The 24,701-nt window shown below is 37.2% G+C and overlaps 1 long non-coding RNA gene across 1 annotated transcript in view; it reads left to right on the top strand.

Annotated features, from left to right (window-relative positions):
- The window catches only part of LOC116958949, a 59,931-nt gene extending 35,872 nt beyond the window's left edge, over positions 1-24,059 (top strand). The window contains exons 3-4 of the long non-coding RNA XR_004405561.1: positions 23,251-23,332; positions 23,970-24,059. This is a non-coding gene — a long non-coding RNA (uncharacterized LOC116958949). The remainder of the gene's footprint in view (positions 1-23,250; positions 23,333-23,969) is intronic.
- Positions 24,060-24,701: the final 642 nt, after the last annotated feature.

The raw sequence follows: 24,701 nt of genomic DNA, 5'->3' as shown, positions 1-24,701 counted from the left end.
CTGCTCATGCTTTCTTTATCATATTTTACTTGAGATATTTTATTTACTTCTAGTTATTTTCAATGCTTTTAAAGATTAAAATGTGGGATATCAATAAACTGTTACCATATTTTGGGATAATTTTTTTTTCTTTACCATATTCTGTGACACTCATTTGCTCTCAAGTTTAAGAGAGCTGGTGAAAGGCAGAAAAGCTACATCCCTGGAGAAGGAACAAACACAAATCTCCATTCCCCCTGGTCACCTGCAGCATTTCAAGCTCTGTATAACTGTCCTGGTTGGGGCTGGACTAGAGTTCCCGTTGGTCTGGCAGCTGGAGCAGTGCTGCAGCACCCTGAGACCCCAGGGGCTCCCCAGGTCCCAGTGCCCTCACCTGTGTGTGGGGGTGGGGGGAGCACAGCTGGAGGGCTGGGCCCTGATTGGCGGATAGCCCATGTCATGTGACCTTGTGCTCACTATATAAAGGCAGGAGTGGGCCAGGAGGGGCTCTCACTTCCAGGAGCGTGGCTGTGGGGCCATTCTGTTTGGGATCGCTGGCCGGGAGCAGGCAAGTGGTGATCAGCTGTGTTGTACATTACCTGCTGATACTGCTGTCAGTGTATTATTCTGTTACTATTATTAAACTGTTTTTATCTCAACCCGTGAGTCTCCCTTTGCCCCTCCGATTCCCTCCCCATTCTCAAGTGGGGGGAGGGTGGGTGAGCGACTGTGTGGCATTTAGCTGCTGACCAGGCTCAAACCACAACAGTCCTTTTTGGCGCCCAATGTGGGGCACGAAGGGTTGAGATAATAACAGATTTGATCTGTGGGTACTATCAAGTTTGTTATAATGCTGACTGCCCATCCTGTTATAATGTCATTTGCTTGGCTCCTAAAATTGTGGGTTTTGTTGCTGCAGTTGTGTTATACATCACATTACTTACCATATGTAGTCCCCATGTTGCTGCTTGTTACCCATGGGAATTGGATTAAGATTTTTGCCTTGCTGTATTATGTAACTCTAATTTATGGCATGATAAAATCTTCCGTCCTGGGAGTAGTGGGGCACCTACTGGAATGGGTTAGTAACTATACCCTCCACCTTTTCTCCTTGGAAAGCCCACCCAAGGGGGAGATACCTTTTGCCATCTTCCCCTTCTCCAAGCTACTTGCAAGCATACTTGGGAATTCTGAGAACTCTGAATATCCATGGAATGCTCATATTAACGTTGTTGTCTTGTTTCTGGAAGCTGTAGTGTTCCTGAATGTGGTTCAGGTTCTGTTTCGGGTTAAGCAACTGTTTCTGAATACCACCCAGAGGTCTACCCCAGGGTTGCAGAGTTATGAGTGGCTGGGAGTGTGGGGTAGCATGGGCAAGTACCTAGGACAGTGGGGGCCTCCAATGTTTTGGAACTTCACCCCTGAAAAGTGTGGGATCCTGAGAAATTAGTAAAATATTTAGAAAAGTTGTGCTGTCATCCTGACACCTCAAGAGAGACGCAGATCATTGCAACGTGCTGGGGCCTGGCCCATGCCTACTGAACTCTGCTTGCCACCATGCAGTATCCTCAAAAGGAAGATGTCTCGGCATCTGTGAGCAAAACAACCGGCACTGCAACCACTCTGACACCCCCTGAACTATCCTCCTTGCACTGAGGTGCTCTAGATTGTGACCACAGGGGTAGGAAGTTAGTTCAGTTTCTGTCTATTCAATTTTAAAACTCATAATTGTGTCTGTTTAATCATGGCTTCTGCTGAGATATGATCTTTTGATCTTATAATTTTCTCATAGCCTGACAGTAATTTTATAAATCATCTGAAAAATTAAGATAATACGTTTCCTAAACTCTCTGGATTAAAGAAACCCCTAAAGAGCCAGAAAGGTAGATGTGACCAGAATAAATCCTACTTTACTACTCAGACTAGAATTGGGGAAACTCCGCCTACTTCTATTTACCTTCTATTGAAATATTGGTGTAGTCTGTATGGTAACCTGCTGGACATGTTGGCCAAGCACCTGCATTTCAAAAAGGATGCTGAAAAGCATTGGAAACCATTTGGAAAAGAAATACTAGAATGATTGAAGTATATAAGTATGCATTACGGGTATACAGAGAGGTAGCATATAGAAACTGAAATCTCGCTAATTCTGACTAACAGAAAGTAGAGCTTTTAAATTTACAAGATAATTAAGTTGATTTACTTGTGAATGTGGTAGATTTTCAAGTATCTAAATCCCATAAATTAACACTTGGTGTCTTGCTAAGAGATCTCTAACAGGTTAAATGTAACAAGGTACTAGTGAGAAAGAAGTAATAAAAGGGGCTTAAAATGTAGCACTGTGATATCCCTTTGGGTAGGAATTGATATAATTCTTTAAACTATCTGAAAGATGTGTCCATCTTATGTCTATTCATACAAGAAGCCACAAACTCTGTATCATCAGGCAGGTGCCCAGCAGAACTGGTCCCCAGCCTCCATGTATGACTGCAATACAAACAAGACAACAGATCCCAATGACCACTCCTGGGATTTGTTTTCACCAGAAAATCAAGCAGTCCTGGAGGAATGCCACTAGCTAATACTATGTGAAGCACAGCGTTCAGTGCAGAGAGGTAGAAATTTCATTTAATAGGGTATCATCAGCTACTTTTATTTTAAAAGATCAGCTGCGGCATAACTAGCAACAGCATTTCTCGTGCTTTCCACCAGACTCTCAGGCAATCAAAATCCCAGAGAATTTAGTGCATCTCACAATACTCACTTGATTTCAAAGTTTAAAGATTCACCCCTCAAGAAATCACTACTCTTTAGCTGGGTTTTGATACATGAGTGTTCCAGGTCCATCTCAGCACAAAATAAGATTGCTTAAATTATCTTTTCACAATAAGTGAAAAGAGAATAACTTTTTAAAGAGCTACAGCAATTTCAGGAGTAAATATGGAATAAAGCAATAGAGTTTTAGGTTGGGACTTTCAAAGACACTGGGGAGAATTTAGCATCTTGATTTTATGTCATTTCTGCAGGCTTACTTCTCTGAAAACCAGAGTCATGTATGTGGAAAAACTCACCCCATATTCTTCTGAATTCTCACAGAGATTGTACTTTATACAATTCTTTTACGATCCCACTACTGATAGGAATGAGGAAGTCTGTCTTATAGAGAAACCATATCATGTTGGATGCTTACAGCCCTCCATAACAACAGTGTTACATGTTCAAATACTGAAAAATTTTTGACATCTTATCTATTGTTTTCCTGAGAGACCAAGCTCACTTAAACTCAGATAAATATTTAGTTTATCTCAAGGAAGATTGTGCCCTAAGGAATAAAAACTAATATGAAGCACCAATAATCAGAAGGTTATTTGTGAAACCTAATCACATTTGCATTTTTTTCCTCTGTCAGTTGATACAGAGATGTGATGTAGCATTTTAAGTTTGCAGATAATTGAAGGGAAATAACCACAATAATGAAATCACTGCTGGATTACATTTTGATAGGTGACAAATCAATTCATTTATGATACTACCTTTGTCATACTGAGCCATTTTACTGTGCAGAGGAAACCTCTCAAATTAATAAAACTGTTAAATCCATAAAGTCCCATGTACCAAATAGCACATAACAGAAAAAAGTATCAATCATTAAAAGAATAAAACTGATCAATGCCAACAGGAAATCATCTGGGAAAAGAATCTTGTTTTTAAGAGGATTATGCTATAACAGTAATACACCACAACTTGTATACATGCTTATGTCATCAGCGTGTATACATCTATAGATATATACACATACAGATATGTACACACACTGTTGTGAGCATCCATTATGTATTTGTTTCATAGTAGCTCTGCAAGCGGGTACTGAATACATGGTACAGGGAAAGAACATAGTGAATTCCAAATGTTTGCGTCACAGTGTTTTTTAATAATGTTTTTGTGGTGCTTTTGATTTTTAAATGAAATATGAATTAATATCAAGAAATAAAGCTGTTACTAGTCTCCTTCTAACATTTTTTAGCTCAAATGGAATTTTGTGAAATTTTTAAACTAGCATGAAAAGGAAAGACATTAGAAAGACTTAAAAATTATGTAATAATGTATTAATTCATTCCCCTGCCCACCTCAGCCTGTGTACATTTGCAAAAGACTCATTCATGTTGCATGATACACTTTAAGATGTTGTAATGAAGTCATGACACCAACCACCTTATCAAAGATACTGCACAGACAACCCTTGCAAATGTAGAATACAAAAACCTCTAAAGCAATGGCCTTAGTATTAATGGTCTTGCTTTGGCTATCCCACTACTAACATTCAGTTATTTGGTAACATTGAAGGAAATCTTTTTTTCTTTTCTTTTTTTTTTTTTTTTTAAGACGGTGCAAAGAAACAAAGCAATAGGGCACAAAGGTGGGTGTAGGCTAGGGTAAAAAGCTGAGAGAAATGACATATCCTGAAGAAACAGAATTATTAATTACTGAAGGATTGAAACCGTGTAGCAAATAGGTCAAGATTAACTCCTAATTATCTCTTTAATGCATAGTTAATGTTTTTGCAGTTTGAAGGCTTTCGAACTGCTTGAGACAATAGTGCTCTCTAATATTTTTCAAAGAATAGCTTTTGTGCTTTAAACAACAACAACAAAAGACAAAAAGGCTTTTAGTTCTTTAATTTCAGTACTTTTTCCCAGATTTACAATTTTTCCAATTTGTATGATGTGTTTTCAGTTTACCACTTTTTTTTTAATGGAGTAATGGATGGGTGGACAGATAGAAGGGGAATAAGGAATCCCAAAGCTCACTCTCAATCCTGACTACACTTCACAGTTGAATAAATGATGAAACCTACTGAAATTTGCCCAACTCTTAAAAATTGAGATAGAAATGTCTTGGGAAATCTTCATAGCTCTTTTCTCCATTGTTCAGACATCTCTACTTAGATTATGTGCTTAATAACTCACCTGAACACCAGGCTCAGCAGCAGTATGAATTCTGCTGGCCCAGCCCATGGGTTGTCTGAAAGGAAGCAGCAGGGTGTGAGGAAAGGCTGCCCAGCTCCAGGCAGCTCTCCTGCCTGCCTTCACTTGAAATCTCAGTAATGGGGGCCTAGACTCTTCAGAAAGGGATGAGAGCCTCAGCTGGAAACAGCCCAGTCTCCTCTGAGGATGAAGGAGTTCCTTACTAAACCAATAGCACTGCTTTCTGTTGGACTCACACCTATGAAGCTGTCAACAGAGGTGGGATTTATCCTGTTGCTTTCCAGTTTGTGTGCAAACCCTTATTATGCAGAGACAGAAATCTGGATGGCAGGGATTCGTACACTTGTTAGAGGCTTTTTGTGATCCTTTTTGGATCAGGCATTCTTATGTTACTTGTCATGTCACAGGTTTACCTTTTAAGTACTCTTTGAAACTGTCATGTCCTGTTTGACACTGATATATTCCCAAGTCGATGTGTATAAGGTGAGCAGATAGGAAGAGCAGTATTTTTTACCATATGCATAAAAATTCCCAGCACTGGCAAAAAGACCAAAGACAATGCATGCATTAACACACTGAATAGGCCATGAAATTTTTTTTCCACAAATTGGAAACACTTGCTAGATAATCAGTAGCTTCACAGAAAGTAAACAACTAATAGTTTCACAGTGATCAAATGATTACAGTATCCATCCATCAGCCCTAAAACTGAAGCCTTGTAGTGCATCCTGGGCCATGGAGACCAAATCTTAATCAAAGAGAATATACATACACTCAATAAAGCAACAGCTGAAAGATGAGAAATTTCTATGATTTCTCTTCATTAAATTGATGCTCTGTAAATATGCTTAAATATGATGTCAAAAGAATCTCAGCCTAACTTAAAAACAGTCAAGCTAAACGTAAATTGTACTGTGGCACATCTGTTGGTGCTGCTGGTACAGGAGGCTTGGCTTGTTGGACTTTGCTGGGATTCCAGGTACCATGGTCAGCCTCAATTTGCACAGACATAACTTAATTTGTTGAGTTTTAAAACAGCAGAAGCATATATAATTCACAATTAAATACATTTCTGTTTCTAAATGGCACCATAACAAAGGAAATGCCTTTATGCATTTTTAAAAAATTATTTGTATTATAAATGAAAGCACAAATTTTTTTCCATGTGTTTACTTCTAATGAGGCAGTAGTGGCAATTGATCTGATTTACAGGAATCTATAGGCACATCTTTTGTAAATTCTACTCGCAAAAGTAGTGAGTTAAAAGAATTAAGAGTAGGGGAGGCTCTACTTTGCATCACTTGTGGCAGTGATCTGAAGGGAGGTGACAAATAGGCATATAATGAGACACATAGCTTTATACCTGACAATCTCACACATAAAAAGAGTGTCAAGTGTATTTGACAGAATGAAATGAAACTAAAATGTTAGCATTAATTGCTACTCAGTGCTGTATTATCAGCCCCACAATCCAAATCAATTATGAAGATTTGTACCAGTTGTGAGACAAAAAAGATTTTGGAAGCCTGTCAACTCTAGGGTGTCATTACCTAATGCTGATATGACTGCTCTGGGCTCTGTTCAGAACAGGGAGAGTCACAACCACCCACTTTCAGGACTGTAACCAAAATGGCACAACTGAAGTGTTTTAAAGGAAAGCTGACAGGTGTACGGCTAAACATCACAGGTTCGAACAAAAAGATGTACTTCCCACATGGAAACCTCAGATTGCTTACTGGAGTACACCCCATCCCCACCCCATCTAAATTAAATGAGAATTACTTCTGTGTGATACTTCAGCAGCCATTGCATTTATTTGATTATCAAAATTATAACATTGATATACTAAAAATTTATATACATATTTTTTCTTAATATTGGGTAAAATTTTGGTACCTTAAAGAAACAGTTGTGTGAGAACTTATCTAGGTTTGCTGCCTTGATGAATTAGTCAAGGGAGTAGCTAATCAGTGGTGACAGTAGAGCCTGATAAAACCTTATAGCACATTCCTGTTAGGTGAACTTCAGGCTCGCTTTTGTCACTGAAAAAAAAATCCATCTTAGGAGCCATGATATGGGACCTTTGTCACTTCATTCCATCAGTGAGATTGAATAGTTGGTGATTTAGGTAACAAGAGGAATGTTTATGTTAAGGATGCTTATGGTAGATGTGGCTCTTCCCATGGGTCATCCCACTGTGTCTGCAAAAAGATACATAGGACCATACTGAAAGGACTGATTTTATTCAAAATGAAAAGTTTCCTCCATTTCAAGGGAATAAATTGCTCTCATTTTGCAAATGTGAAATGCACAAGACTGTCTATGAAGTGTTGACTCCACCATCCCTGGTGGGCAGCATCTAATCTCAGTGCACTGAACTCCTCTGTGTCCCTACTGTCATGTTTCTTTTGAGAGATGTCTTTCTTGTACATTGAGAAGAGAATATTAAGTAGAGCGAAACATTTTCTGCAGAATGGAAGAAAGGTAAGAACAGAGGCCCACAGGCTCAGCTACTTCCCACTCTCAGGGTTTCCCTTCCAACTCAGCTGAGCTGTGATGAAACAGCAGTGTAGACAGTTACTGTTGTGTTGATCATTGGCCTGATGCACCAAACATAATCTAGTTTGAAACTGCGGCTTACTGCACAGCATTAAACAAAAACAACTAGTTAAATTACACAGTCTCTGTGTCCTAGTAAGAATAACACACCTACATCCACAGGAGAAGGGAAAGGAGAAGAACCTATCATCGAAGCATTATTTCCTGAGTTCCCAGTGGTTTTTAATTCTTTTTCTTCTTCTTTCTTTTTTTTTTTTTTTTTTTTTTAAATTTTCTTATTGTAGTATCTGAGCCTAGATATGTCCTATCTTGTGAAACACGTTTAAACTATCCGTATCCGTCTCTCATCTAGACTCTACATAAAAAAAATAGAAGTGCCAAGGGAGCAGTCTACCATAGGGCGAAAATATCCATCAGAGAGGGATTATAATTTTAGAAATATGTATCTTAAGAAAAAGAATGTTTAGCTTTTCTTCCAAGTCATCAATGCATATATTATTCTTTAAAGGAAAAATGAGGAGAATTACTTCATGTTATTTTAGACTTAGAGTTTACCCAGAGTTTACCAAATAAGGATGTTATTTGGATGGTGCTGGCAATGAAAGCATTAATGTCAATGCTGAATGAAACAGTGTTTTACCATATTTGATTGTTGTTATAGGACGCAGGCTCTTGATTTGTAGCTTGGGACTGGCTCATTAGCACTTGTCCCACCCATCAATTATCAGCCTGCAATATTTTACAGATGTTGACACTATATTCTGGAAGACAGCAACTGTTCAGGAAAGATCACTGAGTGAAGGAACAGTATCCTTCATGTACCGTAGCACAGAAGTCCACTGTGCATTTCATCTCCCTTCACCAATGTATATAACTGAGGTCAACAAGATCTAGTATTTTAGAGTATTTTAGTCAGCCAAAGAGACACTAGGAAAAGTCAGAGAGAAAATGAAATCAAGAGCCATATAACTTATGCTTGGACCATGTTCAGTGGAAAAAAGGACACGAGCCCATCACATGGTAAAGCTAAGTTAATGTTTATATATTTTCAGTGGTTTTCAATATGTAGGCAGAATAAAGACTAGTCACATAAGACTTGATTTTTGCCCTTCAAAGCCTCTACACAGACTAGCAGTATAGAATACTGATTGTTGAGCCCTTGTGACAGCTGGTTTCTGAGACTACTACAAACCTTGAGCCCTACTGAAAATTGTTTTTTATTGAGCTACATTCAAAACCTGTTTTAGCAAAGTTTTCTAGTTCTCCTGGCTGCTTTTCTTCTGAACTGCAAATTCATCATTAGGAAAACACAGACAGTTTAATTAGGATACATATAAATAGTAATAAACCTAATAATTAAAAAAAGGGATAGAAAAAAAAAAAGTAATTGCCTTTTAAATAGCATGAAAATAAGATACAAATGTACAAAAGTGAAAGACTTACAGTTGTGCCTTCCAAACTGTATGCTACAAAATGTACTAGAGTCCAAGTCTGAAACCCGGAACTTATTAATTCTAGTAGTCAAGGACATAAAACTATGTACCAACTAAAAAGTCTTTCAAAAATTTACCAAATCTTCATAATGCCTGTTTATGCTTATATTTCAGAGTAGTGTTACTAAAGTGATCAGAGCTAACTGACACTGGTTACCTTTGAAATTTACCTCGTGATCAAAACAATAACAAATTTTGCACATGTTTTCATGATAAACAGCACAACATGGCTGGTTTTCTGGTAAAATTACCTACCTACTCCTTCCTCCTCTACTCCCCCAACTCCATAAAAAGTTAGCACTGTTCCTGAGAAAGATTTTTAATGGTTACCATGTAATTTTTTTTTTTTTATTATTTCTTATCTTGCATGCTTTCAGAGAATATCTGGTGCTTAACAAGAGACTCTAGGGAGAATGGCTAAAACCATGTGTCCCACTAACTTTCCTGTGATTATAGGGTATTCTACTAATCAAGAACACATTCATTCATGAGTAATTACCTTGTTATAGACTTGCTAAAAAACCTTGTTATATAGGGTTAAATCTTCAGCTAATAAGTGACTATTTAGGTTTCTTCAGTAATTCCTGAAGTCCTTGGGGCTTCTTTTTTGATTACATCTTTGAGTTAAAACCAAACCTAATGCAGCAAGTACAGCTGTTTACTAGAAGTAGAGTCATTCAAATCTGGCTACCTCTGTGTGCACAAGAACAGACTCTGAGGCACAGCAAATGCTTCAAACTACCTCAATTTTATGGCCTCTCAAGATTGAACGGTGCATTTTAAAGAATAAGATTCAGAAATGCACCCAGTTTTGAGGAACTGAGCATCGTAACACTGGGTAAAACAACAGAGTCTCAGAAGGGTGAATAAGAATCTTTGCCCTGGCCTTTATTAAGTCTCAAGGGCTTTGTAAAATTTTGCCAGGAGGGCAAGTGCAGTTATCTTTTCCATTATAGCATTTGAGCCTCATGCATCCATTATACTTCTGGGCATTATTCACACACTGCAGGTGACAAAACTTGGCGTAAGCCTATTCCAGGGAGACACCAACTGCTTTGCGTAAACCCCTGCACTGGGATCCCAGTGCTCCTAAACCCAGCCAAACCTGGGACGTGGCTCTTGGCAGGCACAGGCCAAGGGGTTGCTGCAGCAGCACCCACTGATCCCTCTTGGAGCACAGCTCTGCCTTGTCATTGCCTCAGATCATCAGCAAGCACTTTATTCCTTCAAGCACACATCTGCTTAAGATATATTCCCTCTGAATTTCACGTTGTGTTTGAAAAGATTACTCAAAATCAATGTGGAAGACAGGCTAGGAAAACAAGTGTAGCCAAGTAATTTCTTAAGCACGGTTATCTTTACACGGAAGAGAACACTAGGGAGTTACTAATCTTTACAAAACAAAAAAGATCCCTGGGACATGCTGTTTCACTCTGCAGCCCTTCAGCTGATATATGAGCCCAAAGCCTGGTCAACACTTAAATCCAGACAGACTCCCTCTTGAATTTTCTGCTCAGGCTGGCTGTTTTTCTGGCAATTTGCAGTGGCTCTGTATTCAACCCAGACAGCATCTTGTCTTAAATGCATCTTTTAATCCTCTTTTGCCACATATTCAGCCTGCATAATTTGAATCCTGAGCCTGGGAAAGCAACCCAATAGAATAATTACTGAGTCTTTCATAAGCAATGCATCGGGCCAGGCTGCCTCAGTAAAATCAATGTCTAGTATCAGCTCCCAGTCTCTGCCCGTCCTTCCCCCAGCCTCTAAATCTAGCTAGTTTTTCAATAAAAAAATGCCCAAATGACTCTTCAGACAACCAAACAGTGGATTAAGAAATAGAATTTACAAACCAAAGCTGGGGTTCAGTTTGATACAAAAAACCCGGCTAGATGTACAAGCTTTGCTCAGCGTACTTGCTGACTGCTTCTGGTCAGTAGAAGTTCCCAGGAGCATTGGTGCCTTTTCTAATCCGCCATATTTCAGTGTATCTCATAAAATTCTCCCTTCCAAAACTGTCTGTTCTCATTTCAACTAGATACAGTATTTATTTATTTTCAGAAGAAAAATTTCTGTTCAAATTGACTGTTGCAGTGTATGTCAACAGCTTCTCCATTTGATTCCAAGGGGAAGAAATAGATATGAAGAAATTCTGCTTGCTTCAGAAAGAGTTTTGAAACTCTTTAGTAAGAGAAATCCTGAAATAAATAATTTCCATTAAAATGGCCTCTACAAAGAATTTTATCACAATACAGGCAGTTTCAAGAGAAGTTTACCTTTAGGTCAACTAGGTAACAAAAGGTATTGCAAAGATTTTAGTGATGACAGCTAGAATGGTCTGAAGAATGGATAATGTTGATGTACAATTTATTCAGCGATCTTTTCCTATCAATTTTGAAATAAAGGGGTTTGTGAATAAACATTACTGTTTCAGACAATATTTCTTTGTGGATTGATATACCTACTACATGGCCTATTATTTGAGGTACTGTTCAAATGGATGCAACAATGCAGTCACTGTCTCAAAGAGCCTACAAATAACCTTCCCCCGCAACGAACCTACTTATTTTTTGTCAGTTTTATTCTCAGTATTCAACCAGTTTGTGGGGCTAATTCACTTCTTCAGTTCCTATAAATTGGAATAAAAAAGGTGAAATTCAAGACTGCTCCAATATCCCTAATGCTCATTTTATTTTTTTCCCACGTTTCAGGACAGTGATGGTTAGAATAAGCACAGAACGCATCATTGTTTTAACTCACCTCACTAATTATATGTTTTAAAGATATACAAAATCACATTGTCTTGTTACAAGTGTAGGGCCTAGAATAAACTGTTGTAATGAAAAAATAGCTTCTAGATTATCATCATAAAATAGAAGTTTAAAATCCATTGAAAAATGCAAGTAATTTAAAGATCCTTTTGAAAAACAAGAGCTACTCTGGGCAGATCAGCATTGTATTTATTATTGTAACCATGGAAACAATATAAATTCCCATCTGTTGAGGTATTCGTTTGCTGCCTGCAAATGATGAATATACTGTACTCAATAGGTGAATGAAATAGTTACAATTTCAATAAGTAGCCAGATTTGTGATTTTTGTTCTCTGTAAAACAGAGAAGAGAGCTCCTTGTTATGTTTTAAAGCTCTATGAAATATTATTTTCCTGGTTCCAAAGCTTTGTGACAAACCAGAAACTTGGACTCTGTCTTCATGAAGGTTCATGCTAAGTTTTGAGAACCTAGGGGGAGAGGGAAGGGAAAATAAAAGGAAAGAAAGGAGGGGGGAAAAAAAAAAAAAAAAAGCCAGTTTAAATAACTTTTGTGCCATCACAAGTTGTGTTCAGTCAATCTGGTCTGCTTGCCTGAGTCCTGCTTCAAGAGTTGGACTCTCATGCAGTGTGTGACTAGATCAGAAGCGTCTGCTCTAAACTCTTTTCTGAACTTTCCAGGTGCTCAGAGCCAGAACAGAGTTTGGGATTTTAACTCCACAGCTCAATCGCACTGTAATGGGCTGAAATGAAACAGTTAAACTCAGAGCTTCAGAAGTGCATTCAGATTGTGGAATTCAGGCCTATTTCTGATTCAAAATTCAAGTCAGAAATTCAGCTATGCACTTTTTATTGCTCTTCTGTGGGCACATTTTGAAATATGTGGCACCTTCCAAACATTCAAAAAGGTGTAGACTTCGTCTATCTGACAAAGATAGACTGTGTTCATCTGACTCTTTTGTCCTAATGGAGCCAGAAGCTAAAAGATACGGAAGCTGACAGAACTAAAGAAAGAGGAGAAAAAAGAAAAGAAAAAAATAAAAGCATGTTTATAAAAGTCACTAAATTCTATGTAAGCATAAATGTTTCCTTGAAAGAGATTCCTGGCAACTTTTGGGATTTTTCAGATAAACTTCATATTATAATACAGGTGCAATATGGAAAAAGGGTGGCATTTAGAAAGAAGCCCAGAACTGTTGTGTAATAATCCTTCTCACTCTGTGTACGTACTTATTTTTCTTAGTATGGAATAGTGATACAGGATGGAGGGTTCTACTGGGCAGGATTTTTTTTTTTTTTTAATGTTTAAAAAGATTGCTATTAGTGATCAACAGTCCCAGCTTTGAAATACAGTACTTGTTACTTCTGGGGGAAATCAATGCTGCCAGCAATGACTCTGGAACAGTCAGAGGTGAAAATGTTGAAACTGTCTGAAGAATGCATCGATCGACAACTTCATTCCCTTTCATAATATCACCAATGATATTTACTGTTAAAAAGCTACTTTAAATGTACTGTGTGATGTTACACACTCTCATTTTACAGATTATTTTTGGTTAAAAAAATTTTGAATGTCAAAGAATATGAGATTGAAAAATAGCTGAAAAATGACAATGCAAAAATTATACATTTCTTATATGCAAAATCTCTTTGTGTTTTTCAATCAGCCTAAGAGTGAAGTTTTATGATAACAGATAGTCCCATATAAAAATCGTAAGTATAGACTTGCAAACTGGAATCTGTTTTGCTTTTCACATCAAAGGAGTTATCAATGGAAATCAGAAATGATAAATATTTTTGGTAAAAATTTCAATACAAAAAGAAAACAGATTTGTTTTTATGGAGTCTAGGGATCCAGAATCTATGGAAAAAAACCATAATCCTTGGGTTTTGGGATAGAGCATGGGATCTGATAAGCCACTTGAAAATAAGCAAGCATTAAAAACATTCTTTATACTTATTGTTGTTTGAGAAATCCTCCTGCTTGTTCTTACTGTACTTTTAGTCTCTGCATATATACAGAACTTGAAATCTAAAAATAGTTGGAAGGAAAAAAAAAGAGTGCCACTGGAGTGCTGAAATCCACATCCATATTTAAAGTTAGAGGGAGATTTAAATTTAATGGTTTTAAGCAGATAACTTTGAGAGTCATATGCATCATAACAATCCAGAAAGTACATCAAGATCCTGTTGGCTTTGGTCACACGTATACTATTAAATTAGAAAACACTTTCCTTAAATAACTGTCAAACTTTTCATGGAACATCTTCGGAAAATTTGTTGAGCGTCTATTTGTACATTCTCTTTGAATACAAATGAGTATTTACATGTGTTAATGTGCAGTTTAATGTATAAAGATGCATTTGGGGAGCAGCAACAGATTTTGTGGGCATATTTAAGAATGTTAATTTGAAAATGTGTGCTATAAACTTTGGTAATTTCAGAACAGACCCTAGAGAACTCTTAAGTGGCAAACACAAAACACCTACTCGAAAAGAAAAACAAAGAGCACATCAACTCCATTATAGCCAAGCAAACGGATCAGAACAGGAACATTACTGGGGACAATTTCATAAGACTGAATACCAGAATGCCTTGAAAGCCATCATCTACTTACCAATCGCAACTGGTTTATTGTCTGTGGAAGGACATGCTTAACTAATATAGAGGGAGGTTTTACATCCAGTGATAATTGCTACAGTAAACATGGAACAGATACTGGTACATTTTGATTTTCAAGAAAAACCCGATATTCAGTTCCAGATCAGAGATTTCTGGCTTTGTTACTGAGACATTAGGTAAGGTACAAAACTGTTGGGTAGGGAGCTGTATTTAGCAGCATCTTGACAGAAACACGAAGAGAAACTAACACAGGATTAAAGAAAGATTCCCCTCTCTTTGGAATAGATACTATTGAATGAGCCAAAGAATGACACTATTAGCTATGAAATATGAGCTAATGACAATTTTAATGTTACAACCAAAATAAACTGTGTCCCAGAATATTTTCTTCATGGTGCTAGTTGTACCAGGTGAGGAAACATAGGACTCCAAATATTTTATGCACTCCTTTCACTGAAAACTACTCATGCATTTTAAAAGATGGACAGGCACAAACCTTGTTCAGATGTAAAGACTGAAACAGGCAGTCCAAGTAAATAACAAAGGTGGAATTGAAATACATAGAGGCTCTTCTGAGTAGTCCTATCTATTCTTCTTCGAATCAATATACCATTACCATTTCCCTCTTACTGCAAACTGAAGAACAGATGCAGGTTCATTTGTCACATCAGCCACGTAGACTTGGTAGCACTTTCAAACTGAATTCAAGACCTCTAAACCCTTTCTGCATCCACTATCTCTTTAGAAATCTTTAAGTGTATGAATGTTAGATATAAGTAATACAATCTTTCTTCAAAGTAACTGGAGAGAGAAAATCACTTTACTTCTATAAGATCGTGGAAGAGGGGATTACAGTAAGTCAAAGGCTTTTATCTTGACTGTTCTGATCATGTGTTCTAATATTTTTTTTTCTCTTTATAAAACACAGCCGCTGTGTCTTCAGTATTTATTACTAGTAAAATAAATTATTTATTTTTAAAATAAAAGGTAGGGCTAAAAATAATGCCTGCCTTAAATTCACAACGTATCTGTAAATCACTAATACAAAATATGTCTCAGACTCTTAGCTGTTTTATAATGTACAGGAATTCTCACAGGGATTCTTGCTCCCAGAGTAACTTTTTTCTGTACATAGCTAGGTTATCCTCTTAGTAAGCTGTTACCTCCTTTTTGCCTCATCAGGTGTTACAGGCTGTTCTCTGTCTTTCAGGGGTTTCTGAATAAATGTAGTCTTTGAACTCAAAGATTTTTTTTTTTTCTCATTAACATTACAATCAGTTAATCTCTCTTCTGCTTCTTTCTTTCAGAGAACCAAATTTGTTTTTCTCTATTCCAAAACCTGGAGAGGAAGGGAAAGGACAAGGTCTTATGTTGCAACACAGATGAGTTTTTTAGAGATGAAGCATGCTCTCTAATGCTTCTAGAAATCTCTCATGTTTGCATTCTAATGGAAAAAACAACTCCTCTCTCAAATCCAAATCTCAGGCATAGGGACTTTAAGCAGACTACAAGGGAAGAGAAATGAAAATTTACTTGGGTTCTCTATGACCTGGTGTCGGGAGAACTGACAGAGTCCCTGCTGACTGATGGCATTTCTCTGTTGGGCTTGGCTCTGCGATAAAGGCAATAGGTAGGTAGTCTCCTCTGCTTTCAGCCTTCTTAATGATTTATTGCATGTTTTCTTTACCTCATCAACTGGCAAAGAAAGTAGAAGTTTCAGATGAACCTGACTTAGGGAGTGTGTGCAACATGTACTCAGCTTGCACAATAATAAAGACATGTGCAGGCTAACATATCTTCACAGAACAATAAACCCAAACCCATTAGCTTACTCTCAAAACCACTTCTGATTTCACAGCTAGCATAGCTTCTGTTTTGAGTCTCTGTATTGCTCACCACTGCAAGACATGCACGCACCCTCGTAATAGGTTTATGTCTGTAAAATGCTTGCAAAAACATGTTATTGGTCATGGTTGCTGAAGGAGCTTTTGCTAAAAGTAGAGCTAGCAGTTACCTAAGGCCCCCAAGACCTGGGGAAATAGTTTGTACTCTGACAAGATGCTGAAGCTGTGAGATAGGGCTATAGTTTTTCAAAAGACAACTATACACAACTAAGCAGATGCTCCAATGTGTGCAGGAAATTGCATAAACTCACATATCTGCCATGTCTTCCTCTCCCTGGCCCTTGACCAAAATGTCAAACTGTCTCTTCATGGAAGCCAGATAGCTGAATGCTTACTTGGACCCTGAAGTGCAGAATCACAGAATCTATTTAGCAGCTGAAGAACTTCAGCTCTTGACTGATCCAGTTTATGTAGTGTAACTCCTAACAACACTGAGTAACGTTATTTAACATGGTGGTATTACAGGTTGAAGGCTACAGGGAAAGGTGTCAGAGGGGTATTTCTGGATAAACACGAATGCCCTGACAGCCAATGTGTTCCTTTGAATTGCTAGGGAAGAAATAGGGCAAGTCTGGGCAAAGCTGAGACTGAGCCAGCTGTATTAATGTTTTTAAAAGCCCAGTAAGAATGAGCTGCTTTGATGAGGTCACTTAGCTGGATTTGTGTGGCACGGTGCTTGAAAGCAAACTGTGGGAAGAATGAGAGAAACTGATATGATACTTCCATGCTAAGAGGAAGGGGTCTGGTCAAGGGTGCTCTGTAGCGGCTCCTGAACTATACCAAGTTCCTGCTTGAGGAGCAAGAGTCAGGAAAAATGGGGACCCACTGCTGGTTTTACTTATCCCATCTGGTGTGCAACAATGGGTCATTATTGGAGTAAAGCCAGAATTCAGAATTTACTTTGGGTGACACAGCTAGGAGAGAGTGACAGATTTCTCCTTATAAAAAGAAAGTTAAAGGGCTTAAAAAGACAACTGGATCTTTGCAGAGACATAATTAACTATGAAGGCCAGAAAATATGAGAAATATAGATTCTGGAAGGAGGGAAACTCCAAAATATAAATGCTAAAAGCAGACCTCCTGCATGCAGCCCAGTAGGCAAAAATCAAGAGATTTACCTGCCACAAATGCTTGCTTAAACACTGACATCACCAGCGGATAACAACTTGAAAGTTCATTTGGTGTGTCAGAGTCTGACATACCAAAAATTCATATGTATAGAAAAGAACCACCAGAGGAAGGAAACTGGAGACATCTAATACCAGGCAACAAACCAAACTTGTGTTATGATCACAGAATCAACAACCAGTTTCAGATACCTTCTAGCTAGCCTGTGAATTACACGCCCTTCCCCAAATCTCCCATACCTCAAGCCATGTCAAGACTGACTTATTTCTGACACTGTGCAGAAGGTGCATTTATCAAAACATGTTTTATTTCAACATGAGAATATTTGCAGGTGATGCAAATGTGTGTAAAATTCTCAAGAAGAAAAAACAATGTTAATATAATTAAGGTTATGGCCAGTCATAATTAAATGAAACAAAATCAAATAGCTGGTCAAGATACTTTCTAGAATTACATGTGAAAGTCTATGAACACGCTAATTTTGGCCTATTCAAGTTGTGAGATATTGATGGTGCTACACAGAGATGCCATTGAGGTTGACATCTATATTGTATTCATTCAGGTGTGTGGAGCCAAAGTAAAAAATACCAACTTCTTCATTTTCCACCAATCCCCACCCCTCCCACCTCCCATCTAGCCCCAACAAATCTAGCAGTTTTTACTTGTACCAAGGATCTGGCATAATTAATTTAGAAACTTAACCAACTGCCCAAACATCAACTAAGATATCTTTTAGAAAATTATTGCACAGTGCTAATTTGCTGCCCTTGAGACCTAGAGAGTATGAGGAGGCCAACAAGCAGAGACAAGCAACAGATTCTGTATTGTCCTTCTTGGTTACTGAATGAAAAGACTATCAGACCTTTCAGAAAAGGCTGTGACAGTATCAAGTTGCGACAGAGAAGCCTAAGGGTCTGTATTACACCTCCTGCAAGGGGTGCATCTAGCCATGCATTGACTTTGCATTCTGCTTGTGTTTTTGAGGGTATCACACTGAATTTTGAAGGCATTACAAAGCAGGAAGGCAGAAAGTGAAGATGTTCAGCTAAAGAACCTAAAAGTTCATACAGTGGGGACCCTTTCCGTTTAGCTAAGGCCTGAGTAAAATCTTCCTTTGTGCAGTTATCTATATGGCAACTCATATTCCATTAGGACCGCCCAGACAGATATGCATGTAGTTCCTCCTCTCTATGACATTTCTGGGACCACTGCTTGTCACTAATAGGGATAGTTCCTACCCTTATAGGGGTGGATCCTGACATAGCACTCTGAAGTGATGAGGTAATGCTTCCCCTTCCTGACACACAATATACAAGGCATGAACTAATAATTACTTGGTGTTAGAAACGCCTAAAAGTAGTCCCTAGCAACAATTTCCTCTTGCTACATTACAAAGCACTAAATTTCATGTGTCTGTTGCCATGATTTACCAGCCCCAACATCAATAATTGTAATGTGCCTTCTTTTAAGAGAAAAGCAAAAGATCATGACCTCATTGTTATTTCTAAAACAAGATTGTTTTTTTTGCCTGTGTTTTGTAGTGGAAATCCCTGGTATTACTCCCACACAGTAAAAAATACATCTACTCTTGTATTAGCTGACAGTTTCTGTATCAGTGTGAATAGCAATAATTTTATATAACAACAGAGGAATATTGCTCAGGCTCTTGCATTCCTAGAAAACACATTCTTTTTAGAAGCTCAGATTTTTAAATGGAAGTAGGGTAAACACAGAAGATTAACATTTAATACAGGATCAAATCTCTCGTAGTTGCAAACTGTTGCCACTTCCTTCGTACTTCTGCAGTTAGATACTGGAGAAGTACCTACTGGAGTTAGCTCATGCTGTTTTGTTCTGTTAGTACAGACAAAAATTACCATACTAGATGAGAAATATGGTCCATTCTAATGTACTGCTTCAGGACAAGGATATTCAGGGGACAGTGTAATTGCTTTGTATAAGGTACTTACAAACTGTTTTAATCAATCACTAATTGTTGGAAATTCTATGGAGGCTAAGGACTGTAACTGCCCATCCATTTCATTTAGGTGCTTCTCAAGGCTTGCTTGATTTGTTGTGAAATGTTGCATATGAAAAACAGATTAATGTCTTGAGCGTGGATGGAATTTTTAACATAAAAGATGATTATCTAGATTATTCTGCTACACTGTATGGTGGTATAATTTCATAACTAAAAACTGGAGATATGGCTTCCTTATTTTTAGGAATATTAAATTTATTATGAAAAAAGAGTTAAGATTGCAATAGTGATGCTTATTTGAACCAAGAAATTGAAAATTCTGTGGCCTATCAAAGTTGTACAGAAAGACACTACTGTTTTGCCTGCAAGAAACCTTCTGATATGCTGAAAGCCAGTGATGATTTTCAGCAAGAAAAAAAATGTAGACAGGATGGTTCATATAACTTTATAGTCTCTCAGGGAAAGCTTTGTACAGAGCAGAAATTACAGAAATATTTTTCCCCCCAATTTACACAGTATCCTGGAATTTGAACATGAAACTTAAGTAATTAAGAAAATATGATTCATGATAAAAATATTGTTTGTTTGTTTGTTTTTTTTTAAATTGTACAGAACACATCCAAGCATCATAATTTATACTGATAAAATTTTCTAGAGGTGTTTATGACTTTCTCTTGCTTTAGATTTTTCTTATGATCCCATAGTCTTATTTAACATCTTTCTATCATATTTTTCCAATAAATATTAATTTGTTTTCAAGAACTGCATACCCTGAATAACATTTGATTAAAAAAGACAGGTGATGAAAATATAAAAACATTTCTAATTTTCTTTTGTGATGATGTTATTTTTTTTCCCTGCAACTGCCCACATCAGATTTGAGGGCTAAGTTACCAATGCATATCATCTTTTCAAACACATGCTCACAATCATACATAAGTATGTCAGAGAGAGAAAAGATGACCTAAGGATTAACAACTCCCATAGTATTTTCTTAAATTTCAATGGCCTTTGACTCAAGCTCTAGACCCACTGTATTCCATTAATTCTAAATAGGTTTCCTTTAAGGATACTCTATATCTATATGTTTTACGGTATGTGGGTACTACCAAGTCAGTTGAACAAATGGTGAGGTACAATTAATTTCTGTTTCAGTCTTGAATTCCCTCAAATCACAATTTACCATCAGTAACATCAACCTATTTCCCTACTAATGCTTTATTAAACCAACATTAATCTATTTTTAACACTGTGCATACTCCTTATTGGCCTGAAAAAGATAGTAAAGTTTTTGAGCATGAAGAAAAGGAGTAGTACTGATATAGTTTATTACTAGTTGTTCTGAAGAACAATTTCTTAGACTGTTTATCTTGGCTTCCAAGTTACTTTTGAGGGTAACTAAATTTGTGTAATTTAAAATATATTTCTTAGACTGAAACAACAAGACTAATGATTCTCTCAAGTGAAACCTTCCATTTTGCTCAGTTATCCATATCTTCAAAAACAGTCCATTACAAAAGCCCTCATAATAAGTCTCACAGTACAGTATTACTTATTTCATTGCTCTAATCCACTTCTGAAGGATGTTTAAGAGGCACATGGATTAAATTTTGTTAACAAAATAGACCTGATTTGATCACATTTCAAGAAGGTCCCTGAATTTTTTTTCCCTTTTCTTTCCATCAAATATCCTATGATTATATCACGATCTAAAATCAAAGAGAAAGTAGACTGAACTCCGCATTTCTAGTACAGTAAACAAAACGTTTAAAGCATGATGATGATTTCTTTTTCCAAAATCTGAATTTAATGTATAAACTGGGAATTCCATTGTAACTCCAGAGTTAACTGAGATTGGGAATTAAGAATTTAAGCACAGTACTCAAACACAGTAAATCTGTACCTCTTCAACAGAGATCTTAGTGGCTGTCTTGTACCTTGCTTACTAGACCTTCAATAGGAACCTGAGGAGTGTTTTTGCTGGTGCAGGCTAAGTTTTCCCTGTATCCTCTTTCTTTACTCCTCTCCTCCTTGGAATTCCTTAGCATGAATGGAAAGAGACCACTTGCTCCCCTATTGCCTTTGGGCTTGAAAACTAGGTTTACTAGAGAAGAACTTCTCTTTGAGACAGATGTATGATAGCTACAGCTCTGGGATTTTAATTCTTTAGGAACAAAGTCCACACCAATGGTTTAACCTTAATGGTGAAGTTCCTGAATTCTTGTCACTACCTTTACCCAGTCTTTGCTTTTGATTTTTTCCAGGAACTAACAGAATACTCCCCAAGCACTTACTAAAGCCTCTTTTCAAGTATTTACCCAATTCCTTACCCCCACACTCAGAGGACCACCTTCATCTCAGCTGCTATAACCCTTTTCTGCACTGATTTCATGACCAGGAAGCAATAACAAAATGGATACAGCTGCTGGACTATTTATCTTTCACTTCCCTCATCTCTGACTTTTCATGAATAACATTCACTGCCAAAGACATAACCGCACTAACCCTTGTACTGTGAAATGAACAGCAAGTGCTGCTACAGATGGCCTCGGAGTGGTTAGCCCTTAGCAATCGTTGGTGTACATGCTGACAAGTGTTATGATTCATTTCTGAGTGCCTGGTTAAGGCAGGTCACTTATTGACAAGGGAAAGAAAAAGCAATCTCTTAACATCCTACCATGTGGAAACAGTAAAGAATTAAATAAGAAAGGCAACAACATTTCACTATCAAAAAATTCTTGAGCAAACACATGCAGATGATCCTTTGCAAAGGGTCAGGGAAGGCTACTGGAGAAATACATTTCAAAAGCAGATGGTTCACTTAAAAGATTCAGTCTAATTTCTGTTCGCAACCCTCTTATGAAAGTAATATATTTTTAAAAAGTGCTTGAGAATTTGGGTAGTCCTCAGTTTCAGGGTTCCCATTTTAGCAAGCTTTTAAAGAAACTTATGTTTTAGAAGAACTGTTTTTTCAGTGTTTTCTGTGAAAAAATAGGTCGCTGGCTTTCTGTCAGACTGGGAGCAGCAAAACGGAACTTAAAAATCCCTAAACCAGGCAGTTCTGAAGATGATGGCATTTGGGGGCAGTAGTTCCCAACAAGCAAGGTGTGATCACATCACAGGAGAGGTGTGGAGTTCCCATCCAGAGCTAGGAGATGACAGACTTGGGGCCAGCAAAGATGGGAGCTGCAGATGGGGTAAAAGCCATGGTGCAGGGCTGGGGAGAGGACTGAACCTGACCAGGTATTTGTGCAGAGTTACTTATCTTCTCCAGAAGGTTAGCAATCACTGACTGAGGGACTCATACCACCTCTCCTTGAACCTGATGAAAATTATACCATTCACAGTAGGAACTAGATCTGCAGTTCAGTCAGTTAACTTTGAATATGCAATATCATGTCTTTTTCACTGCAGCAAAAAGAAGGAGCTACACTATTACATTTTACCATTTGACAGCACTCTAGTAAACAGTGCTCAATAGTAAAAATAGGAACACTTTTAACCAAAATGTTGATTTACAACTCCAGAGTAATAGAAAGTAGCCTTAACGCAAATAAAAATCAAGTCCTACATATTGACTTTTTTTTTTTTTTTTTTTTTTAATGTTAACAATCTCCATAGCTTTAAGAGAAATAAATTAATTATGCCTGGCCTTACATCATGTTCAATGTATACTGATGCAAATGCACCCTATTTTAATTCCTCTGAATGTTAATAATAGAGTAAATGAGCACTAGATTATGTTATACAAAAGCAATGGAAGTAATTAAACTTCATTTAATAAAATCATCAGGGATACGGAAGCATTAATGACTTATACTCTTCCTCTGCAGGGAGTGGAAGACGTGTCGGTACGTAGGAGCCTGAGTACCACTGAGATGAGAGCAACGTAAATATATAAACAGGAATACTAAAGTAAGTAGTGTATCATATATGAAAAGTCTTAGAGTGAAAGCCCCAAGCTACAATAAATTATTTACTTTAAAGCACCAGGAAATCGTACCATCTCAGGCAAATGACAGCAAAAATATTTTCCATCCTCTGAGAGGCAAAGCATCAGCACTGAATTACTTTTCATGTTCAGAGATGGTTAAATGTTGTACTAACAGTGTTTGAGAAAAAATGTTTGAACTGTGAATGGTTTTTCTCTTTGTACAGCCTTCTGTCCCTCTAAATTTATATTCACAAATAACATTGTATTTGTATGACTCTTGTCTGGAATAGCTGTTAGCTCTGTGAATGCTCTCCCTTGGCCACAAAACCACATATTAATTTTTTTATGACCATGGACACTGCCTGATCACCATTTATTCCTCATTTTCACCCATCCACAGTCATCATTTTTCTGTTAAAAAATACAATAACTCTCCTAGTCAGGAAGAAAGAAAAGTACCATCTAACTTAGTTGATCAATGGTGTACCACAATTGATAAGCTGTAAAAACTGCTTATCAACAAGATCATTTAAAATCAAAAGGAGTTAGATTTGAAAGAAAAAAAAAAAATTAAAAAGCCTCACATTAACCAGAAGTACTATTTTGTCTTCATTATAGTAATGGAACCCACTTCTCTCCCACAGAAGCATTCCTCCAAAGCTTCCTATGAATATTAAATCTCCAATGAAACCTCCAAGAATCTGCAGAAAACAGATCTAAGTAATAATAAATATTTATTTTTCTTTGGACTGTGTGATTCTGTTATAAGTGTCTTGACTATCTACAAAGGATTAATGGCAATTGATGGTAGTAGTGATTGCATTTCTTTAGTTTTTCTGTAGAGAAAAGTCTTCCTATAGGTATGAACCATTCGTGGGAATAAAAAGCCTACCCAGACCGCAGACGTCAGCACAATGCTTCACATTTTTAAAGGTTCTATATAAGTCTGGTTACAAATTTTACAATTCTTTTCAACCCTTTTTCAGAAAGTGTATTCACAGTCTGAATCAGTGCAGTGGCACTTAGCTTCTTTGGCATTTCACTAAGGAAGAGCTGCACTTTCTATTTTTTCATAAATATGGCAGCCACCACCAACTGCTATGAGAACCTGCATATTTTTATTTGATTTCTAGAGAAAATAGCCTTTAATATTTTGTACATTATCTGTCTGTAGATAATAATATTAACTGATAAGATTTTCTTAAGTCTCTCCTCTATCTCCCTAATTTTTATTTTTTTTAAAATGAACAAATGTTTGATGTTTATCTCAGATCAAGTTTAATCTACCTTTTCACATTGGATATATGACCCAAACAAAGATTTACAGACAGGGCTGAAGGGATTTGTCCT

This window comes from Tyto alba, unplaced genomic scaffold (genome assembly GCF_018691265.1).
Source record: "Tyto alba isolate M040663 unplaced genomic scaffold, T.alba_DEE_v4.0 Super-Scaffold_1, whole genome shotgun sequence".
NCBI classification, from domain to species: Eukaryota; Metazoa; Chordata; class Aves; order Strigiformes; family Tytonidae; genus Tyto; species Tyto alba.
This window is presented reverse-complemented; position numbering and strand designations above follow the sequence as displayed.